Below are 22,862 nucleotides of genomic sequence, written 5' to 3'. Positions count from 1 at the left end.
CCAGCGTAGTGTGGGGCCCTCCACGTGGGCTCGCAGTGTGCTCGTTCGCTCTATTATTATTCGTTAGCACGTTGAGGGAATCCAAAGAGTAAAAATAGGGCGCTCAAAACAGTACAGTGAACCCCTTCAAAGTCTCCTCTGCCACATCATGCCTCCTCCCGCCCTTTGTTTGCATGCACTGTTACACTGAAATTATCTGTTCATACCACTACTTTAAAAGTGTGGTAAATGTTACAATCTGACCATTTCCAGGAAAAGGAGTCTGAGAAACGTAAACTATTAAAGATGTCGTTTGGGAGTGTAAAATTAGAACAGCCACTTTGGGTGAGATTCTAAATGTGCATTTTATATCCAGCAACTTCATGTGTAAAAGAATAAACTCTTACAGGTGTGCACAAGAATACAAATTCATGTTCAAGCCTGCTTCCTTGTGAAAATGTGCAATAAAACATACATGAATAAAACGTGTTATGTTCCTATGATAAAATGTTATGACAAATAAAACTGAGTCCTATACGTATCAACATTTGATAGCTCTTAAGAGTTATAAGTAGCAGGCGCCTGGGTGGCTCAGTCGTTGGGCGTCTGCCTTCACCTGGGGACATGATCCCGGGATGCTGGGATCAAGTGGGGCGTGGCGCTCCCTGCTCCGCGGGAAGCCTGCTTCTCCATCTCCCACTCCCCCTGCTTGTGTTCCCTCTCTCGCTGTGTCTCTGTCAAATAAATAAATAAAATCTTTTTAAAAAAAGTTATAAATAGCAACATGCCAATTATGTGCACTGTGAAATGACTTATGTAAATCTAACAGAATCACAGTATATACTGATAATGGAAAAAAATATATGTATTAAGTATAGAAAATGAACTGGATGGATACGCGGATATGCACCATGATACTATGGGGGGGTGTAAAAGTCAGGATGGATTAGGAGGGGGGATAAACAGGACTTCAGATAGATCTGTAGGACTTCAGATACGTCTGCCATGATTTTTTTTAAGATTTTATTTATTTTTTTTAAGTTTTTTGGGTTTTTTTTAAGATTTTATTTATTTATTTGATAGACAGAGATCAAAAGTAGGCAGAGAGGCAGGCAGAGAGAGAGAGAGGGGGAAGCAGGCTCCCTGCTGAGCAGAGAGCCCGATGTGGGGCTCGATGTGGGGCTCGATCCCAGGACCCTGGGATCATGACCTGAGCCGAAGGCAGAGGCTTAACCCACTGAGCCACCCAGGCGCCCCTAAGATTTTATTTATTTGACAGAGAGAGATCACAAATAGGCAGAGAGGCAGGGGGAAGCAGGCTCCCTGCTGAGCAGAGAGCCTGTTGGGGGACTCTATCCCAGGATCCTGGGATCATGACCTGAGCTAGAGGTCGAGGCTTAACCCACTGAGCCACCCAGGCGCCCTGTCATGATTTCTTTTCTTAATGAAGAAGAAACTTGGGGCTTCTGGGTGGGTCAGTGGGTTAAGTATCTGCCTTCCACTCAGGTAATAGACCTGGGGTCCTGGAATTGATCCCCACATCTGGCTCCCTGCTCAGTGCAGAGTCTGCTTCTCCCCCTACCCCTCTCTCCCACTTGTTCTCTCTCACTTGCACTCTCTCTCAAGGAAATAAAAATTTTTTAAAAATAATAAAAAATAAAATACAAAAGAAGAAACCAAAATATAAACATAACAAAATGTTAACAATTGAGTGGTGGAACTAGTTACATTATTCCATGTGCTGCAGAAGCAAGCACTAGTTACATTATTCTTAGCATTTCTTGTAATATTTTTTCAAAAATTTTATTTATTTATTTATTTGAGAAACAGAGATAACAACAGAAATAGCAAGAGAGAACACGAGCCAAGAGGAGAGGGAGAAGCAGGATTCCAAAGAGAGCCAGGCTCAATCCGAAGACCCTGGGATCATGACCTGAACCGAAGGCAGACACTTAACCAACCGAGCCACCAGGCACCCCTTCTGTAACAGTTAATTCTGGAATGACTTTTTCTTATCCTCCCAAGTCACCTACCTCCGACTGATCCTCTAAAATCCAACTCAACCATTTCTTTCTTTGCATCCTCTAACCCTGATGCTGAAAAGGGTCCTTGAGCTGGCTAAACAATACAAATTGACAAGAGGTCAAACAGGATAAATAAAGCAAGCCTTTATTTGGAGTTAGGCTATAGCACAAGGAAGATAGCACAAAGGAAAGAGTCTTCAGGCTAGCTCCCTGAAGAGAGGTCAGGAAGAGCTTTAAAGAGGCTTAACCAACTGAGCCATCCAGGTGCCCCTTGAATATATATTTAAGGTCTTCTACAGTCTCACAGGAGTAGGATGACTTCAGGTCTTCTGGATGGTCCTGTGGATGTTTGAGAAAGAAGAATTTTAATCTGGAAAGATGTGCCCAGTTAGGGATTCCTTGTAGTTGACTGCATTTGGAGTTGCCAGGGTCTCTTGGTAGGAATCCTTCCATTTAGGCAACAATGAGTTCTCTGGGGAAGAATTACAAGTTCTAAAAAGAACCTGATCTCCTAGGTTAACCTGTGGAGGGGTCCTCCTTTCTGCCTCATCCTTGGTGGGGGCTGGTAGTATTTTGTTTGCAAAGTCCAATATTGCTTTATGTACTTGAACTAGATTAATATATATTGTAGGCTCTGGCTCACTTCTCTAACAGTAGGAGTAGTCAATTCTAAGGTTCATGAGTCTCCTGAAAAGAGACAGGGCAGTGACTAAACTCAGGTCCTCTCAACCCTCACTGCAAAATCCAGCATTCCTTAGCTCTCCATAGAAAGAAAAACTAAAACTCTATGCATCCTGAGTAGTATATCTTGCAGGAATGTGGAAACAAGATGTTTATGGAAAGCAAGGACCCAACTATGAAGACTGGTGAGGACTGGATCAAACCAGTCTGTGCCAAGATGGCCATCAATGCTGACCTTTCCCCAACTTTTTTCCCCTCATTATAATACTAAGGGTGGAGATTTCACATGCTAATTAGACATGTGAGACGTGAAGAAGCATGACCTTTAAGTGCACAGCCGTCAAGAATTCCCGACCTTGGGGTGCCTGGGTGGCTCAGTGGGTTAAAGCCTCTGCTTTCGGCTCAGGTCATGATCTCAGGGTCCTGAGATCGAGTCCCACATTGGACTCTCTGCTCAGTGGGGAGCCTGCTTCCCCCTCTCTCTCTGCCTGTCCCTCTGCCTACTTGTGATCTCTGTCAAATAAATAAATAAAATCTTAAAAAAAGAAAAAAAAAGAATTCCTGACCTCTATCTACATGCTTAAATGTCACCCTTTTCCCGCCTAAGTCTCCTTAGAGGTTGGTATCACACTTTTTTGGCAACTCCATCCAGCAGGACTCCAGGAGGGTGTTTGGGACCCATGGGGACAGACAGCTGGATGCAAACCCTTTGTCCCTGATGAACAGCCACCTAAACCTTTGGTTCGCAGTCACCGTGCAAGTTAAGTTAGCCTCCAGCATCCTGGAGAGGGGGGTGGGGGCAGTTAGTGCCCACCACTCTCATTTGGGTAACATTTTTCCCTTTTCCTTTCCTTCCCAATTTCCTTCCCTCCTCCTTTAACCACCCCCTTCTTTTCTTTTTTTTTTTTTTTTTAAGATTTTATTTATGTGTTTGACAGAGAGATAGAGGCAGCAAGAGACTGAACACAGGCAGGGGCAGTGGGAGAGAGAGAAGCAGGCTTCCCGCCAAGCAGGAAGCCCAATGCGTGGCTGGAACACAGGACCCTGGAATCATGACCTGAGCCGAAGGCAGATGCTTAACAACTGAGCCACCCAGGGACCCCTCCCTCTTCTTTCCCATGCTCTTACCCCTCCTTCTTATACTCTACTAATGGGATGGCCATAAGACAGCTACTGCTTAACTCCTAGGTAACTAACTGGTAGAGATGGAAGAGTCTCAGTTCACACCATGTAGACCTTGGTCAAACAGGTGGTCCCTAACCAGGAACTAGTAAGAGTGATGGAGATATAACCCTCACACAGTGTAGTCTGATAGCTGGAAGTCTGAAAGCCACAGGAAATTTTTTTTTTTCTCTTTCTCCTCTCATTCCCTGGTTCCAAGTTGTCTGAATAGAAACATGTAATGGATGGGTTGAAAAAACCGACTCCCTTGGCCTGATCACCCCAATGGGTAGTGGACAGAGTACCTCCCTCCACTGGCCCTTGCTTGGTTTCTTTTTTTCCTTCTCTCTCTTTCTCCTTCTCCTCTTCCAGCTTCCCCCACTCTGCCTACTGCCCGCTTTCAACCATTAACCTGTTTTGTTAACTTCTTTAAAATCTCTTGATACTTCTTCCCCCGTCCCTGTCTGTGCAGAAAGGAGGTGCGTGGGTTTCTTTGTCGCTGTGCCAGTCAAATTTGTCACCCAGTTAGATCTCGTTGTCTTCCGTGAAGACTGCTCACTATACTAACAGGCCTGGAGACTGCAGAGAAAAGGACATTGCTTGTCATGCATTTTATTATCTAATCTGCTCCAGACACTAGGAGAAAATTACAAAAGTTAGAGACCAGCCCTCAAACTCCACTGTCAACCAACCTTGGTGGAAGAGGGCTTCAAGGTCTATAATAACATAGACAAGGCAGAGGAAGCTATTAGAGGTAGGAAATTGGCCAAAAAGATGCAGCTTTTGGCTCCCCTAATTCATCTACCAGCTCCAGGTGACCTTAGGAAGCCCAGAAGACCAGACAACTGATAGGGAATCGTCAACCTGGGATGAAACCAAGGTAGTTATTGCCAGGATGGACATCAGAAAAGGGAGCACCCTGAGTGCCCCTGCTATGGGACACCCAAGGGCAGCCCTGGCCAACCCCTGCTTCTCGCTAATCTCTGGAATGAGAATGCACACACCAGTTGAGGAGACCTGAGTCCAGCGTTGCTCTGTCTCAATCCCAGTACAATTCTCCTGCTTCATTCCCTAGCTACTCAGACATTTGGTCACGCATGGTATACTGGAGTTATTTGCTATATGTATCCATCTATTTTATAAGACTTGTGAGCTTTCTGAAGACATGATCCATGTAACCCCAGCAAGCAGCAAAGAACCTGGCCAAAAGCAAACATTCAGAACATGTTGACTGAATTGAATTGGTAAGCAGGAGATTAAAAAAAAAAAAAAAGCTCTCAGTACAAGGCCAGAAATGTCCTTTTGAAGCATCTTACTTTAGAGGAGAATGCTGATTCAATTGTTGTTGGCAGCCATCTTGTAGCCAGCCATTGATAAGCAGCTTCTATTTTTTTTTATTTATTTATTTGACAGACAGATCACAAGTGGGCAGAGAAGCAGGCAGAGAGAGAGGGGGAAGCAGGCTCCCGCTGAGCAGAGAACCGGATTCGGGGCTTGGTCCTAGGAGCCTGGGATCATGACCTGCGCCAAAGGCAGAGGCTTTAACCCACTGAGCCACCCAGTCGCCTCGATAAGCAGCTTCTAAAATGGCTCTCAATCATCCCACCTCCTGGCATTCACACTCCTGAGGGTGGGCTATACTTACTTTTTAAAAAATATAATGAGGCAGACATGATGGAATGCATTTCCAAGACTAAGTTATAAAAAGACTGTGGCTTCCTGATTTCCTTGCTGGGCATTCTCACCCTCTACATTTGGGCACTTTGTGGAACTCCAAATGCCATGTCAGGAGGCAGTCATGTGGAGAGACGCATATGTTAGAAAGAATTTCACCTCCACCACCACCATCCAGCACTACCACGACCTCCACAAAGTGACAGTTTAACTACAACCTGATAAGAGACCTTAAGTCAGAGGCAACACCTGGCTAAGCCAAACCCAAAATCCTGAGCCACAAAAATTATTATTATTTAAGATTTGGAGTAATTTGTTACATAACAACAGATAGCTAACACACAGCTTTGAAGAGGAAAAAATAGAAAATAACAGTGTGAGAGCCCTGATCATATAGACCTGGAAATCATTCAACTTCTGGACTTTCTGGGGCACCTGGGTGGCTCAGCCAGTTATGTGTCTGACTTCAGCTCAGGTCATGATCCCAGGGTCTGGGATTGAGCCCTGTGTTGGGCTCTGTTATCAGCAGGGAGTCAGCTTGTCCCTCTGCTCTTCCCCCTGCTCGTGCTTTCCCTCTCTCTCTCAAATAAATAAGATATCTAAAAAGAAAAAATAAATGTAAAAAACAACTTCTGGATTTTCTGTAATGCGAAATAATAAATGCCCTTAATATTTACATCAATCCTGTTTTGTTACTTACAGTAAACAACATCCTAATTGCTATAAATCTGAACCATTAGTAAGGGAATGATATATTACATACTATAGTATATTCATATAATAGATAATATAGAACAATTAAAAGAAATGAACTAAATCTACAAGTGCCATCATGGTTACATCTCAAAATGCGATACTAACTTTGAAAAGCAAGTTGCAGGATGATGCAAGCTCCATGAGAATAGGACTGTATTCTCTACATTGCCATATCCCCAGGACTTAGAAAAAGGCCTAGCACATAGTAAAGAATGAATGACATGCTCAGCATGATTCCACTTATGTGAACACAAACTCTTATACAAATAATATCTCATTTTTTAAATTAACAGATACATGTAGAAGTATTTTCATGGCCTGGGAGGACACATGGATACATAATAAGCAGAAAATATAAGATACTTCTGAAAAGGGAGCTAGAGGTCTAAAATGGGGATCAGACAAAGAGAACCTCACTATATTCTTAAATGTCCTGATTTTATTTTTACAACTACTGTGTAATTAAAAATGAATCAACTAGGAGTGCCTGGGTAGCTCAGTCAGTTGAGCGTCTGCCTTCGGCTCAGGTCATGATCCCAGGGTCCTGAGATCAAGCCCTGCATCAGGCTCCCTGCTCAGCAGGAAGCCTGCTTCTCCCTCTCCCACTCCCCTTGCTTGTGTTCCCTCTCTCACTGTGTCTCACTCTGTCAAATAAATAAAATCTTTTTAAAAAAGGAATGAACTGGGACGCCTGGGTGGCTCAGTTGGTTAAGCAGCTGCCTTTGGCTCAGGTCATGATCCCAGCGTCCTGGGATCGAGTCCCACATTGGGCTCCTTGCTTGGCGGGGAGCCTGCTTCTCCCTCTGCCTCTGCCTGTGCTTGCTCTCTCTCTCTTCCTCTCTCTCTCTGACAAATAAATAAATAAAATCTTTTAAAAAAATGAATGAACTATGTATTTTAAAGCAAAGTAATCACCAGAGAACTTTTAGTGATTGCTACATCCAAGATACCTAACGTTTCTGTGCTGATCTCTCTCTCTGTAAACATTTCTGCATAGAATTTCTCGTCATTTTTAAAGTGGGCCATTTATTAATATTGGGAAAATCCTTTATTTACAACTCCTTGTGTTCCACGTGGAAGCACTAGTGTAATAATCCTGGCCCCTCTTCACTCCTCACTCATTCCTCCCAGGGTAGGGCTGACTCATATGTCTGATAGGCTTCAGAGAAGGAACTACACATTTTCACACAACCCTTCCCTCAGTATCTCCCAGATCTGCCTACCTGCCTGAAGCACAAAGCACACATTCCCTGCTCTTCTCTGCTATAACTCTGATGGCACTTCACATCACCCCTCACCCATCTCCTCCAAGAAAAGCCAAGACTGGGGAGTTGGGGTGGCTCAATCAGTGAAGCGTCTTGACTCTTGATTTTGGCTCAGGTCATGATATCAGGGTTGTGAGACTGAGACTTGCATAGGACTCCTCACTGAGGGTAGAGCCTGCCTAGGAGTCTCTCTTTCTCCCTTCCCTCTGCACCTCCCCCCAAAAAACCAAGACTGTTTATATGTGACTATAATGAGGGAAACCCATCCAATTCAGGGTTGAAGTACAAGCAAGCTTACTTGGCTAACACACTAATCTCTTAACTGGTTCCAGTCTTGGGCAGGGGACAGAGCATTATTTATAAACCGCCTCAAACCACAATAACTAGGAAACTTTTTTACTTTTCTAAAAATGTAGGGCTATATATGTCTACTCATGTAAAACTGTAAGAAAAGAGCAGTACCACAGCATATGGGCACAGCAACCAAAACGCTAGGTGAGTTTCAGGTTTATATCTACATTACTTACGTTAGTCATGGTGTGAGGGGTTTTGGGGGGGTTTGGGGGGGTTGGGTGTTTGTTGTGTGTGTGTGTGTGTGTGTGTGTTTCCGTTTCAGCATTTATTCTAGGTTTTGGATGCTTTTTAATCTATATCTGTAAGGAATATACACCACTAGGTAGTGTTCTTGATTCCATTTTGAAATAAGAATTTCCTCTTTTTTAAAAGCTTCAAAATTGGTTTAATTGAAGAACAGCTTGAGACTGCAAGCAACCTATTTTAACACTGTGATAATTGGGGCACCTGGGTGGCTCAGTCAGTTAAGCAGCTGACTCTTGGGGGTGCCTGAGTGGCTCAGATGGTTGGGCATCTGCCTTTGGCTCAGGTCATGATTCCAGAGTCCTAGGATTGAGCCCTGCTTTCAGCTCCCTACTCAGCTTGCTTCTCCTCCCTCTGCAGCTTCCCATGCTTGTGCTCTCTCACTCTCTCTTGCTCACACACTCTCTCTCAAATACATAAATAAAAATTTTTAAAAAAGATTATTCAGGGGCACCTGGGTGGCTCAGTGGGTTAAGCCTCTGCCTTCGGCTCAGGTCATGATCTCACAGAACTGGGATCGAGCCCCGCATCGGGCTCTCTGCTCGGTGGGGAGCCTGCTTCCCCCTCTCTCTGCCTGCTTCTCTGCCTACTTGTGATCTTTGTCTGTCAAATAAATAAAATCTTTAAAAAATAAAAATAAAAAGATTATTCATTGGTGATATTTTTTAAGATTATATTTATTTATTTGACAGAGAGCAAGAGAGCAAGCACAAGCAGAGGGGAGCGGGAGAGGGAGAAGCAGGCTCCCCACTGAGCAGAGAGCCCAATGCAGAGCTCCAACCCAGAACCCCAGGATCATGACCTGAGCTGAAGACAGACACAACTCACTGAGCAACCCAGGCACCCCTCATTGGTGATTTTAAAATATTGATAACAAGGACACCTGGCTGGCTCCGTCAGTAGAGTGTGCATCTCTTGATCTCAGGGTCATGAGTTCAAGCCCCATGTTGGGTGTGGAGCACACTTAAAAACTTTTTTTAAATTTTTTTATTTCTTTCTTTTTAAAGATTTTATTTATTTATTTGACAGACAGAGATCACAAGTAGGCAGAGAAAGAGAGATCACAAGTAGGCAGAGAAAGAGAGGGAAGCAGGCTCCCTCCTGAGCAGAGAGCCTGATGTGGAGCTCAATCCCAGGACCTTGAGATCATGACCTGAGCCAAAAGCAGAGGCTTAACCCACTGAGCCACCCAGGTGCCCCCCCAATTTTTTTTAATTTTTAATAAATAAAATAAAAATACTGGAAATAACCAAATGTCCATTCATAGGAGAACGAAACATCCAATTAATGGAATATTATGCAAAGGTAATATGTCCCAGCAAAACAAACAAAACCACATATACACATACACAAGGAGCAACTTAGAAACTATGAACTGGTTATCTACTGGGAGTGGACAGACTCAAAGTGGAAAGAATGATGGGTGAGTAACCATCAGAATGGGATAGAAATGTGAGGAGGACAGACATCAATGTGTGAAAATAAAATAAAGGAAACCTCATCTAAAATGAAATTGAGAGGCCCTGAGGGGAGAGCTCTCAACCAGGTAACACTCACAATAAGAAGCATACCTTACATTCCTCAACTGGAAGAAGCTTACTTTGCATATGCCAGCAAGAAGCAGGCAGAATTTCTCCTTGCCCAAGCATATAGCCTAGCCAATGAGAACTCAGGAAAACACCACTTCTAGCTTCCTCTTTTCTCCTATAAAAGCAAGCCCTCCCCTCTGTTCTTAGGGCTTGCCTACCATTTACCATAGTTTGCTTATCCTGAATTATAACTCCTCTGCTTTTCCCAAAATAAACTCATTTTTTCAGTAAAATAACTGGCTCTTTTGTTTTTTTAAGGTCAATATAAGTTAAAGCCCTTATTGTAGTTCTAGTTTTAGAACCTTGTTAACATTTCCTAAAAAATAGGGGCACCTGGGTGGCTCAGTGGGTTAAAGCCTCTGCCCTCGGCTCAGGTCATGATCCCAGGGTCCTGGGATCAAGCCCCACATCAGGCTCTCTGCTCAGCAGGAAGCCTGCTTCCCTTCCTCTCTCTCTCTGCCTGCTTCTCTGCCAATTGTGCTCTCTGTCTGTCAAATAAATAAATAAAATCTTAAAAAAATTTTTCCTAAAAAATAAAATGAACAAGGATGAAGGGAAAAGTCTGAATGGAATAAAAATAGAAATAAATAAGCCAAACTGTATTGCAACCGAATAACATAACCACACTGAAGAGAGGGGGAGAAAATTCACACTGAAAAAGAGAAAAAAAAATGCATAAAACACACCCCCCCACACACACGTGTGTGTATGTATATATAAATATATATCCTAAGTCTATATACTAAGAGAACCTAGAAACAATGACACCACAATAGGAATGAGAACACCTAGAGCCCAGATCTTGGTTTTTAAAACCATTCTCTCCTATACAAAACTAGGATTCCTCAGAAAACTGGCTGACTCCAGGAAAAGAACAAGAGGAGCCTGGATCTACTGATTGTTCAAGAAAGTAAAAATAATCTCAAAGAGGGATGCCTGGGTGGCTCAGTCAGTTAAACATCTGCCTTTGGCTCAGTTCATGATCCCAGGCTCCTGGGATCCAGTCCCACATCCAGCTCCTTGCTCCTTGGGGAGCCTGCTTCTCCGTCTGCCTGCCCTCCCCCTGCTTGTACACACTTTCTCTCTCTCCAACAAATAAGTAAATAAAATCTTAAAAAAACAAAAAGATATGTTCAAAGAAAAATGAGAACATGTCAAACATATGGAGCCAATTTGGAGGGGTTTTTAGGGTCAAATATGGGATAATATAAAAATCAAAATAAATAATGATAGTCATGGACTGTAACTCATTAAATAAAATAATTCTTGAGTCTATATTGATATAAATATATAAATAAGGGAGAAGGGACAGCCCTTCCATTAGGTGGAATGTCAATTAATAAATGTAGAAAGAATGATGAAATTAGAAAACCACCATTTGGCAAGCAACAGAGTAATAATTAAGGAAGTGTCATCGATGAATACTAAAACTAGTGGATACAAGGCTGACAACTAACAAGATATTTATATAATCTCAAAGAATTTCCTTATAAAATAATTATTAATTACAAAGGGAAAAAAGAGTAACTTTACAGCAGAAAAAACTGGTAGGCACCACCTTAATCAAGTGATCAGAGTTACTATCACTGGTAAGGAGACACGTCAATATCATGTACAATCTGATATGATGCCTGTGGTTTGTTGCCAAAATGCATAAACTTTAATCTAATCATAGAAAAACAGAAATAAACCCAAACTGAGGGACAATGGCATGAAAGACAAAAACTGGGAAATTCATCCAGATTAAAGGAAACAAAAGAGACATGAAAACTGAATGGAACATATGATTTAGAATTCTCTTTTGCTTTTATAAAAGAAATTACTGGGATCATTAGTGACATTTGAATAAGGTATATAAATTAAATAACGCCATTGTGTTGATGTGATTTTTTTACATTGATAATTGTACTGTGATTATATATGAAAATGTCCTTGGTTTTTTTTTTTTAAGATTTTCTTTATTTATTTGACAGAGAGAGATCACAAGTAGGCAGAGAGACAGGCAGAAAGAGAGGGAGAAGCAGGCTCCCCGCAGAGCAGAGAGCCCGATGCGGGGCTCAATCCCAGGACTCTGGGATCATGACCTGAGCCGAAGGCAGAGGCTTCAACCCACTGAGCCACCCAGGCGCCCCAAAATGTCCTTGTTTTTAAGATATGTACACTGAGAGGCCCCTTGGTGGCTCAGTCAGTTACGTGTCTGCCTTTCACTCAGGTCAGGACCCCAGGGTCCTGGGATCGAGCCCCACCCATATCAGGCTCCCTGCTCAGTGGGGAGTCTACTTCTCCCTCTCCCTTTGACCCTCCCCCACCCCCGCTCCTGCTCTCTCACACTCACTCTCTCTCAAATAAATAAATAAAATTTTTAAAAGATTTTATTTATTTATTTGACAGTGAAAAGAGAGAGCACAAACAGGCAGAGCAGTAGATAGAGGGAGAAGGAGAAGCAGGCTCCCCACTGAGCAAAGAGCCCCACACAGGGCTTGATCCCAGGACCCTGGGAACATGACCTGAGCCAAAGACAGCCACTTAACCAACTGAGCCACCCAGGTGCCCCAATAAAATCTTAAAAAAAAAAAAGAAAGAAAGAAAAGAAATGTACACTGAAGTAAAATGGCAAAGTGGCATCATGCCTACAAACTGACCTCAAGTGGTTCAAAAAATATTATCTATAAAGCATGTGTAGAGAGAATGATGGCACTAAGGTAGTAAATTTTAACATTTGGGAAATCCAGATGAAGTTTATGTGGGAATTCTTTGTGCTATTCTGTTAACTTTTCTATAAGTCTCAAAATATACTCTAAGTCTGAAAATAGAAAGTTAAAAGAACAGGAGTAAAAGACATGATGGCTCTAATACAAAGACTTCAATTGCCACCAATAATACCCAACTGCAAAATTTTGCTTTTATCTGGACTGCCTCAATGTTCAAATTATTTTAGAAATAACTGTTATAATTTTTAACTTATAAATGTATATTAATAAATTACCACTTTTAATCTCCTTCAAACATTAGGAATCTACATAGAATCATGTTTGGAAAAAAGAGCTCTTTTACTAAACAAAGTAAACACTGTTTTAGTTCAATTTCTAATCCACAGTTTGAGAAACTGAATCACAGTGAGAAAAAGTGGCTAATGACCTGCCCAAAGTCACACAGTTACAAAGAAAGTTGGGACTGTCAAACACACAGTTAACCCACAAGAAAATGTCAGCAATAAACAAGCGCTAGAACAAAGCTCGAGGTGGAACCTGGGTGGCTCAGTCATTTGAACCTCTGACTCTTGATTTCAGCTCAGGTCATGATCTCAGCATTGTGAGATGGATTCCCTCATCAGGCTCTGTGCTCAGTGGGGAGTTTGTTTGTGATTCTCTCTCTCCCTCTGCCCCTCCCCCTGCTCATGCCCTCTCTCTCACTTACTCTCTAAAATAAATAATAAATCTTTTTTTAAAAAGAATAAATGTAGAGCACCATGAACCATTAAAGAAATACAAAATAAAAGTCCCACAACACATTTGTTAAATTAGCAAAAACAAAACAGACAAAACTCAATGGTAACAGGACTATGAGAAAATAAGCATATTTCTTCATTGTGAATGTACTATAAACAAGTGTAATCTTTCCAGTGAGAAATTTGGCAATAGCTGTCAAGAATCATAAAAATGATCATACTCCCAACCTGAGTAATACCACATTGGGGAATACATCTCATGGAGATGAATTCAAAAGAGAAAAATAGACTGGAACAAAGATGATTATAGCCAAACAGTATATTTGCTAAAAACTAGAAACAATCCAAATGCTCACCCATGGGAGAGAGGCTAACTTGAAACAGGCCATGGTAGAGCAATACAACGAAAGTTATTACATTACCACAGGGAATATCAACAAGAGGACCTTGTAGGAATGTGGTAAGAACCTTATCAAATAAGGATAAGCTAAAGATAGTAGAATCCTAGGGCGCCTGGGTGGCTCAGTCATTAAGTGGCTGCCTGCGGCTCAGGGTCCTGGGATCAAGCCCCGCATCAGGCTCCCTGCTCAGCAGGAGGCCTGTTTTTCCCTCTCCCACTCCCCTTGCTTGTGTTCTCTTTCTTGCTGTGTCTCTCTCTATCAAATAAATAAATAAATAAATAAATAAATAAATAAAATTTTTTTAAAAGGTAGAATCCCAAGAGACCCATACACAATGCTGACAGCTAACAGACAATGTGTATGTAGGTGTCAAAGAGACAAAGAATTTGTAATAAGTAGATAATCTGGAGTTGGAATCTTTTTAAAAAAGATATGACTTTTATTATTTAATGAAATCCGTGTACAGGAAAAATGGGAGGGGTGGCCATGGCCAGAAGCCAGGGACTACAACTCCTCAATCCTGAAACACGATGTGACAGCTTCTCTTTCTTTTTAAAAATGACTTCACTGATACCCTACAACCCAGCAACTGTACCACTAGGTATTTACCTAAAGGATATAAATGTAGTGATCCGAAGGGGCATCTGCATCCCAATGTTTATAGCAGCAATGTCCACAATAGATGAATGGACAGATGAAAGGATAAAGAAGGTGTGGTATGTGTGTGTGTACACATACACACACATACATACATATATACACACATATGTATATATATATACACACGCACACACATATATAATGGAATATTACTCAGCCATCTAAAAGGAAGAAATCTTACCATTTGCAATGACATGGATGGAACTGGAGAGTATCATGCTAAGTGAAATAAGTCATTCAGAGAAAGACAATTATCATATGGTTTCACTCATATGTGGAATTTAAGAAACAAAACAGAGGAGCATAGGGGAAGAAGGGAAAAATAAAATAAGACAAAATCAGAGAGGGAGACAAACCATAAAAGACTCTTTTTTTTTTTAAGATTTTTATTTATTTATTTGACAGAGAGAGATCACAAGCAGGCAGAGAGGCAGGCAGAGAGAGAGAGGAGGAAGCAGGCTCCCCACAGAGCAGAGAGCCCGATGTGGGGCTCGATCCCAGGACTTTGAGATCATGACCCGAGCTGAAGGCAGAGGCTCTAACCCACTGAGCCACCCAGGCGCCCCCATAAGAGACTCTTAACTTAGGAACAAACTGAGGGTTCCTGGAGAGGAGGTGTGTGGGGGTTTGGGGTAACTGTGTGATGGCCATTAAGGAGAGCACATTATGTGATGAGCACTGAGTGTTACATGCAACTGATGAATAACTGAACTCTACATCTTAAACTAAAGATACACTATATGTTAATTGAATTTAAATAAAATAAGATTAAAAATAAATAACTTCATTGAGATGTAATTAACGTACCATATAATTCACCTTCTTAGAGAATCCATTTATAGCATGACAGCATAAGAGCTCTACTGACCTGTGCCCTCAGTGAAACTGGTGAAAATTATTTTAAAAACAACCATTTCGGGGCTCCTGGGTGGCTCAGTCAGTTGAGAGTCCAACTCTTGATTTCAGTTCAGGTTGTGCTCTCAGGGTCCTGGGATACAGCCAGAGCCCCAAGTCAGGCTGGGCACTCATCACAGAGTCTTCTTGTCTCCCTCTCCCTCTGTCCTCCCCCTTCTCTGGCACATGCATGAGTGCGCTCGCTCTCTCTCTCAAATAAATAAATAAATCTAAAAAAAAAAAAATTTCAAGCCTCTGAAAATAGTCCTAAGAACAAACAGTAAATGAAGAAAAACAAAACAAAACACGGCTAAAAACAAAACAAAACAGACACAAAAAAACCCCCACAAACTATTAAAAATTCAGTAAGAAAATGAGACTCTGGAATATTTGAACTAAGAATGCTACCACCCCTCCACCTCCCAGCTCAGTGCGGTGAGATTCTCTCCAGACTGCCGTAGCCAAGAATACAGGGCATACTTCCTCCCAGCTCAAAGTCAGAGGTTTCCTTCCAAGGAGGAGCAGGATATCAGTGTTTCTCATTCTGCCTCCAGCCACCTGTTGCTGAGGCTAAGTCCCAGGCAAACACTGTTGAGAAGCTGAGAATCACCCCACACAGCCCCTGCTCATGGAGTGGAGGCTCTAAGTTAGGTAGGACATGCTGAGAATACTAGGGCCCTGATCATCCTTGCCTGAACTCAAGAAGCAATAGTTCTGAAGCCACTGCCTTGGCCCCCTCTGGCCAATTGAGTAGTTTTAGCAAGCACCTTTATCCTGTGTTATTGATTAAGCATTTCTTTTTATATCTATAGATCATGCACTGTTTCCTAGAAAGATTCAGAAACAAACCGGTTTGCACAACTTCTAGCACCACAATGACTTCTGTAGCTAGCACCACTGAGTCTGCAAGCAATCAGTAAGTGTTACATACTACCATGCTCCCCTTTTACTGATTTAATGCCCTAAAGTTCCTTTAAAGATATTTGGATGAGGCAGAAATTTGGATTTGGTTTTTGAATAAGAGTCTACCTTCGCCCCAGGTGCCCAGCCTCCTGAATAAAACTCATATTCCTCTCTAATCAAAACTCCTCTCCTCTCAAGGAATTGATCCCATTTACAAATGCACCAAAAATAATAAGATACCTAGGAATAAACCTAACCAAAGAGGTCAAAGATCTATATTCTGAAAACTATAGAACACTAATGAAAGAAATTGAAGAGGACACAAAGAAATGGAAAAACATCCTATGCTCATGGATTGGAAGAACAAACATTGTTAAACTGTCTATATTACTCAAAGCAATCTACATATTTAATGTAATCCCTATCAAAATACCAAGAGCATTTTTCATAGAACTGAAACAAACAATCCTAAAATTTGTATGGAACCACAAAAGACAACAAATAGCCAAAGCATCCAGAAAATGAAAAGCAAAGCGGGAGGCATCATAATTGCAGACCTCAAGCTATATTACAAAGCTGTAGTCATCAAGACAGTATGGTACTGGCACAAAAACAGACACATAGATCAACAGAACAGAGTAGAAAGCCCAGAAATGGACCTACAAGTATATGATCAACTAATATTCGACAAAGCAGGAAGGAACATCTAATGGAAAAAAGACAGTCTTTTCAACAAATGTTGAGAAAACTGGACAGCCACATGCAGAAGAATGAAACTGGGCCACTTTCTTATACCATACACAAAAATAAACTAAAAATGGATGAAAGACCTAAATATGGAACAGGAAACCATCAAAATCCTAGAGAACATAGGCAGCAACATCTTTGACCTCAGCTATAGCAACTTCTTAGACACATTGCCAAAGGCAAGGAAAACAAAAGCAAAAATGAAATATTGGTTGGGGCATCTGGGTGGCTCAGTTGGTTGAGTGTCAGACTCTTGGTTTCAGCTCAGGTCCTGATCTTGGGGTCCTGGGATCAAGTTCTGTGTCAGGCTCCATGCCCCGCATAGAGTCTGCTTATTCCTCTCTGCTCCTCTGATCGCTTGCTCTCTCTCTTTCTCTCAAATAAATAAAAAGAAAACAGAAAAAGAACAAAAGAAAAAAAATGAACTGTTGGGGGAAAAAATTTTAATTTTTAAAGATGAACTATTGGGACTTGATCAAGATTAAAAGCTTCTGCACAGCAAAGGAAACAATCAACAAAACTAAAAGGCAGCCTACAGAAAGGAAGAAGATATTTGCAAATGACATGCCTGATAAAGGGCTAGTATCCAAAATCTACAAAGAACTTATCAAATTCAACTCCCAAAAAAACAAATAATCCAGTTAAGAAATGGGCAGAAGACATGAACAGACATTTTCCAAAGTAAACACCTAGATGACTAACAGACAGTTGAAAAGATGCTCAACGTCACTCATCATCGGAGAAACACAAATCAAAACCACACCTCGCACCTGTCAGAATGGCTAATAGTAACAACACAGGAAACAACAGTTGTTGGTGGGGATGCAAACTGGTGGAAATGAAAACTGGTGCAGCTCCTCTGGAAAACAGTATGGGGGTTCCTTAAAAAATTAAAAATAGAATACCCTACAATCCAGCAATTACACTATTAGGTATTTACCCAAGGGATACAAAAATACAGATTCGAAGGGGTACGTGCACCCCAATGCTTACAGCAGCATTATCAACAACAGCCAAACCATGGAGAGAGCCCAAGTGTCCACCAACTGATGAAAGAAGGTTAGATAGATAGATAGCTAGATAGATGCTGGAATATTATTCAGCCATCAAAAAGGATGAAATCTTGCCATTTGCAATGATGTGGATGGAGCTGGAGCATTTTATGCTAAGTAAAATAAGTCAGTCAGATGAAGACAAATATCATATGCTTTCACTCATATGTGGAATTTACAAAACAAAACAGGTGAACATAGAGGAAGGGGGAAAATGAAAGAGAGGGAAGCAAACCATAAGAGATTCTTAACAATAGAGAACAATCTGAAAGTTGTGGAGGGAGATGGGTAGGGGATGAGTTAAATGGGTGATGGGTAATGAAGGAGGGCACTTGTGATGAGCACTGGGTGTTATATGTAAGTGATGAATCACCAAATTCTACTCCTGAAACCAGTGTTACACTATATGTTAACTAACTAGGATTTAAATAGACACTTGAAAAGGGGAAAAGAAACCTCCTTTCTTGAATATTGGCTTTTTGAGCTACAGGCAGAACTTGGGTTTTTCAGTAAGAGCTCCACAGTGGGATAGACAGGCTAACAGGTCCTCAGGTCCCAAAACCAAGTCCTCAGACCCTAGAGTAGGAGGATCATTCAGAGAGAAGCTTGTCATTAGTTCCATTTTCTGCAACTTTAGAGCCCTGGCTTAGATTCTGCTTCCAGGGAAAAGCAGACAGGGTGGAGGGAGGGAGGAGGAGAACACAGGTAGCTCCTAATCTCTTCCCAAAGTAACTGACTTCAGTGCTTGCTTCGGCAGCACATATACCAAAGTAACTGACTTCATTTACAACAAAGCTTGGAGAAGTTCATGTTTAAGGGTGCTCACAAGAAAAGCAGTGGCTGTAGTAAAAGTCAATTGAGAGAAGAATCAAGATGCAGGATAAATCATAGGCCAGCTAGTCTCCAGGAAAAAGCTAGGGAATAATACAGCTGGGAGGAGCACCACTGGAGTCAGAATATATAAACACTGACCTCAGGAACTATTATTTCAAAGGACCCAGATTTGATTGGATATATTTACAGAGCAATATATGCCCCAGGGCATTGTTGGAAACATACAGCAATCACCTGGCAATTAGAAAAGTTTAACGCAGGGCTCCTGGGTGGCTCTGTCCTCAAGCATCTGCCTTCAGCTCAGGTCATGATCCCAGGACATCAGGCTCCCTGCTCAGGGGGAGTCTGCTTCTCCCTCCGCCCCTACCCCCACCTCATGCACTCTCTCTTTCTCATATAAATATCTAAACACACACACATACACACACACACACACACACACACACACACACACACACACACATACACTGAGACATCACCCCACACCTGTTAGAAAAGCTATTATCAAAAAGACACGAAATAACAAGTATTGGCCAGGATGTGGAGAAAATAGAACACTTGTGCATTGTTTGTAAGAATACAAAATGGTATAGCCATTGTGGAAAACATTTTGGAGGTTTCTCAAAAAAACTAAAAATAGAATTAGCACATGACCAAGCAATTCCACTTCTGGATATATACTCAAAAGAAGTGAAAGGACAATCTCAAAGAAATATTTGTAAACCCATGTTCCATAGCAGCATTACTCACAACAGCTAAAACATGGAAGCAACCAAAGCCTTCACTGACAGATAGACAAATAGATAAACATAATGTGGTATATACATACAGTGGAATATTACTTAGACTTAAAAAAGAAGGAAATTCTGCAATATGCTACAACATGGATGATTCTACGACACTGCTAATAAGCCAGGGACTGAAATAAGCCAGAGATGCCTGCGTGGCTCAGTCAGTTAAGTGTCAGCCTCCAACACAGGTCATGATCCCAGAGTCCTGGAACTGAGTCCTGCATCAGGCCCCTTGCCCACCGAAAAGCCTGTTTCTTCCTCTGCCTGCTGCTCCCCTTGCTTGTGTGCTCTCTCTTTCTGACAAATGAATGAATGAAATCTTTTAATTAATTAATTAATTTAGCCAGTATAGAGACAGGAAGTATAATGGTGGTTGCCAGGGGTTGGAAGGAGGAGGGTAAATGGGGAGTTACTGCTTAATGGGTATAGAGTTCCAATTTTACAAGATGAAGAAAATTCTGGAGATGATGGTTGCACAGCAGTATGGATGTACTCAGTATCACTGAGTTGGACACTTAAAAATGGTTAAGATATTTTTATGTTATATCTATTTAACCACAATAAAAAAAAGTACTAGGCATAAAAAAATAAGTAGACTATATTAAAACTAAGAACTTGTATTCATCAGAATATGTAATAGAAGAGTGAAAAGCCGACCAGAAGACTGGAAAGGAAATTGTAGTGTGTGTGTGTGTGTGTGTGTATATATATATATATATATATATATATATATATACCCACATATATCCACAAAGGATTTGTATCTAGTGTATTTTTGCTTGGAAGAAGAAGGCAGATAATCCAATAGAAAAATAGACAAATGAATTAAACTTGCACTTCACAAAAGAGGATACCAAATGGCAAATATACCTATGAAAGTGTAGCCAGCTACATTAGTTATTATGTATGCAATACTCAAGCACAGGTAATTTCATTACATACCCACAACCAATGCTAAATGAAAAAGACAATATCAAGTGTAGGTTAGGATGTAGAACAACTGCTGATAAAAGAGTATAAATTGGTAGAACTACTTTGATAAATTGTTTGGTAGTTTCTACTGAAACTGAACATATGCATACCATATGAGCCAGTGATTCCACTCCTAGGTGAATATGCATCTGAAATGAGTACAAAAGTTCACCAAAAGACACATACAAGAGGGATGCCAGGATGGTTCAGTTGGTTAAGTGTCTGCCTTCAGCTCAGGTCATGATTCCGGGGTCCTGGGATTGAGTCCCATATTGGGCCCCCAGCTCAGCTGGGAGTCTGCATCTCCCTCTGCCTGCCACTCCCCCTGCTTGTGCTCTCTCTCTCTCTGGCAAATAAATAAATTACGTTTTTTTTTTTAAAGACACATACAAGAATATTGATAACAACAGTTTATATAATAGCCAAAGGCTAGAAACAAATCAAATATCCATCTGTGGTACAGTGGGTAACTTATTTGCGTAATATTATACAATATTAACATTGTATAATTAATAGTAATAAGAGTAAACAAACTACAACTACATGCAATAATTTTGATTGGTCTCACAAATATTAGGAAAGAAAAAGCACACACACACATACACAAACATACTATATGGTTCCATTTACATAAAGTTCAAAAACAGGCAAATTTAATCTATGATGTTAGAAGTCAGGAGAGTCATTATCCCAGGGTAGGTGGTGGTGGTAGTCATGGGAAGATGGCACAAGAAAGCCTATTTTGGTGCTGGTAATGTTCTGATTCTTGATCTTAGTTCTGGTTACACCAGAGCATTCACTATATGAAAATTAACCAAGACATATATTTATCAATTATGCATTATTCTATATGTATATCATACTTGAATAAAAATGCACTTAAGGGACACCTGGGTGGCTCAGTCAGTTAAGCGTCTGCGTTTGGATCAGGTCATGATCCCAGAGTCCTGGGATCAAGTCCCGCATCAGACTCCCTGCCCCGCGGGGAGCCTGCATCTCCCTCCATCCTTTAGCCAGCTCTTGCTCTCTCTCAAATAAATAAATAAAATCTTTGACAAAAAAAAAAAAAAAAGTACTTAAAGGGCACCCGGGTGGCTCAGTTGGTTAAGCCACTGCTTTTGGCTGGGGTCATGATCCTGGAGTCCCGGGGTCTAGTCCCAGATTGGGCTCCCTGCTCTGCAGAGAGTCTGCTTCTCTCTCTGACCTTCTCCCCTCTCTTTGGCTCAGGTCAGTCCTGGTATTGAGCCCCGCATTGGGCTCTCTGCTCAGCAGGGAGCCTGCTTCCCCTCCTCTCTCTGCCTGCCTTTCTGCCTACTTGTGATCTCTGTCTGTCAAATAAATAAAGAAAAATCTTAAAAAAAAAATTACACTGTGGGTATGGTCACACAACCCTGTAAACAGACTAGTAATCACAGAAGTGCATAAATTTTATGGTATGTAAATTATGCTTTAGTAAAGCTTTAAAAAGATCAAATGTATATAGTATATCTTATATATAAGAAACAGTAAGAGGGAATTAGAATATATATTTGCTTGTACTTGAGAAAGGAAATGATGAAAGGATAAACAAACAAAAATGATTACTTTTACAGAATAAAGGATAAAGGAGTTGGAAGGAGGCAGGAATGGGTGAAAGGCGGTTTTGACCTCTGGATTGTGTATATGTTTTACCTAGCCAAAAAAAAAAAAAAAAAAAAAAAAAAATCCAAAACAAAAACAAAACCCTAATCTTTTAAAAATTCCTTAAGTTGATGGGGCGCCTGGGTGGTTCAGTGGGTTAAGCCTCTGCCTTCAGCTCAGGTCATGATTCCAGGGTCCTGGGATAGAGCCGGCATTGGGCTCTCTGCTCAGCAGGGAGTCTGCTTACCCCTCCCCCGCGACCGCCTGCCTCTCTCCTACTTGTGATCTCTATCTGTCAAATAAATAAAATCTTTTTTTAAAAAATCCAAAAAAATCAAAACAAAAACAAAACCCTAATCTTTTAAAAATTCCTTAAGTGGACGGGGCGCCTGGGTGGTTCAGTGGGTTTAGCCTCTGCCTTCGGCTCAGGTCATGATCTCGGGGTCCTGGGATGGAGCCCGGCATCAGGCTCTCTGCTCAGCGGTGAGCCTGCTTCCCCCCTTCTCTGCCTGCCTCTCTGCCTACTTGTGATCTCTCTCTCTGTCAAATAAATAAATAAAATCTTTTTTTAAAAATTCCTTAAGTTGAAAATAAATAGAAATAAGTTAACTAAACTGAGAATCATATTGGTTACCCCATAAAGAAAAGATTTACTTCAAGGACTTTAGAAAACAGTATTTTGACTGCACATCCTAAGCTGGACACAACCCAAGAACAAAAAGATGTTCTAAACTTCTAAACTTTCCTCAGCACTTATATTATTTGTAGTGATTTAACATTTTAGACTTTGTTTTATATTTTAGGTTAAAGCAAA

This window comes from Martes martes, assembly GCF_963455335.1.
Source record: "Martes martes genome assembly, chromosome: 5".
NCBI lineage: Eukaryota > Metazoa > Chordata > Mammalia > Carnivora > Mustelidae > Martes > Martes martes.
Note: the sequence above shows the minus strand (reverse complement) of the source record.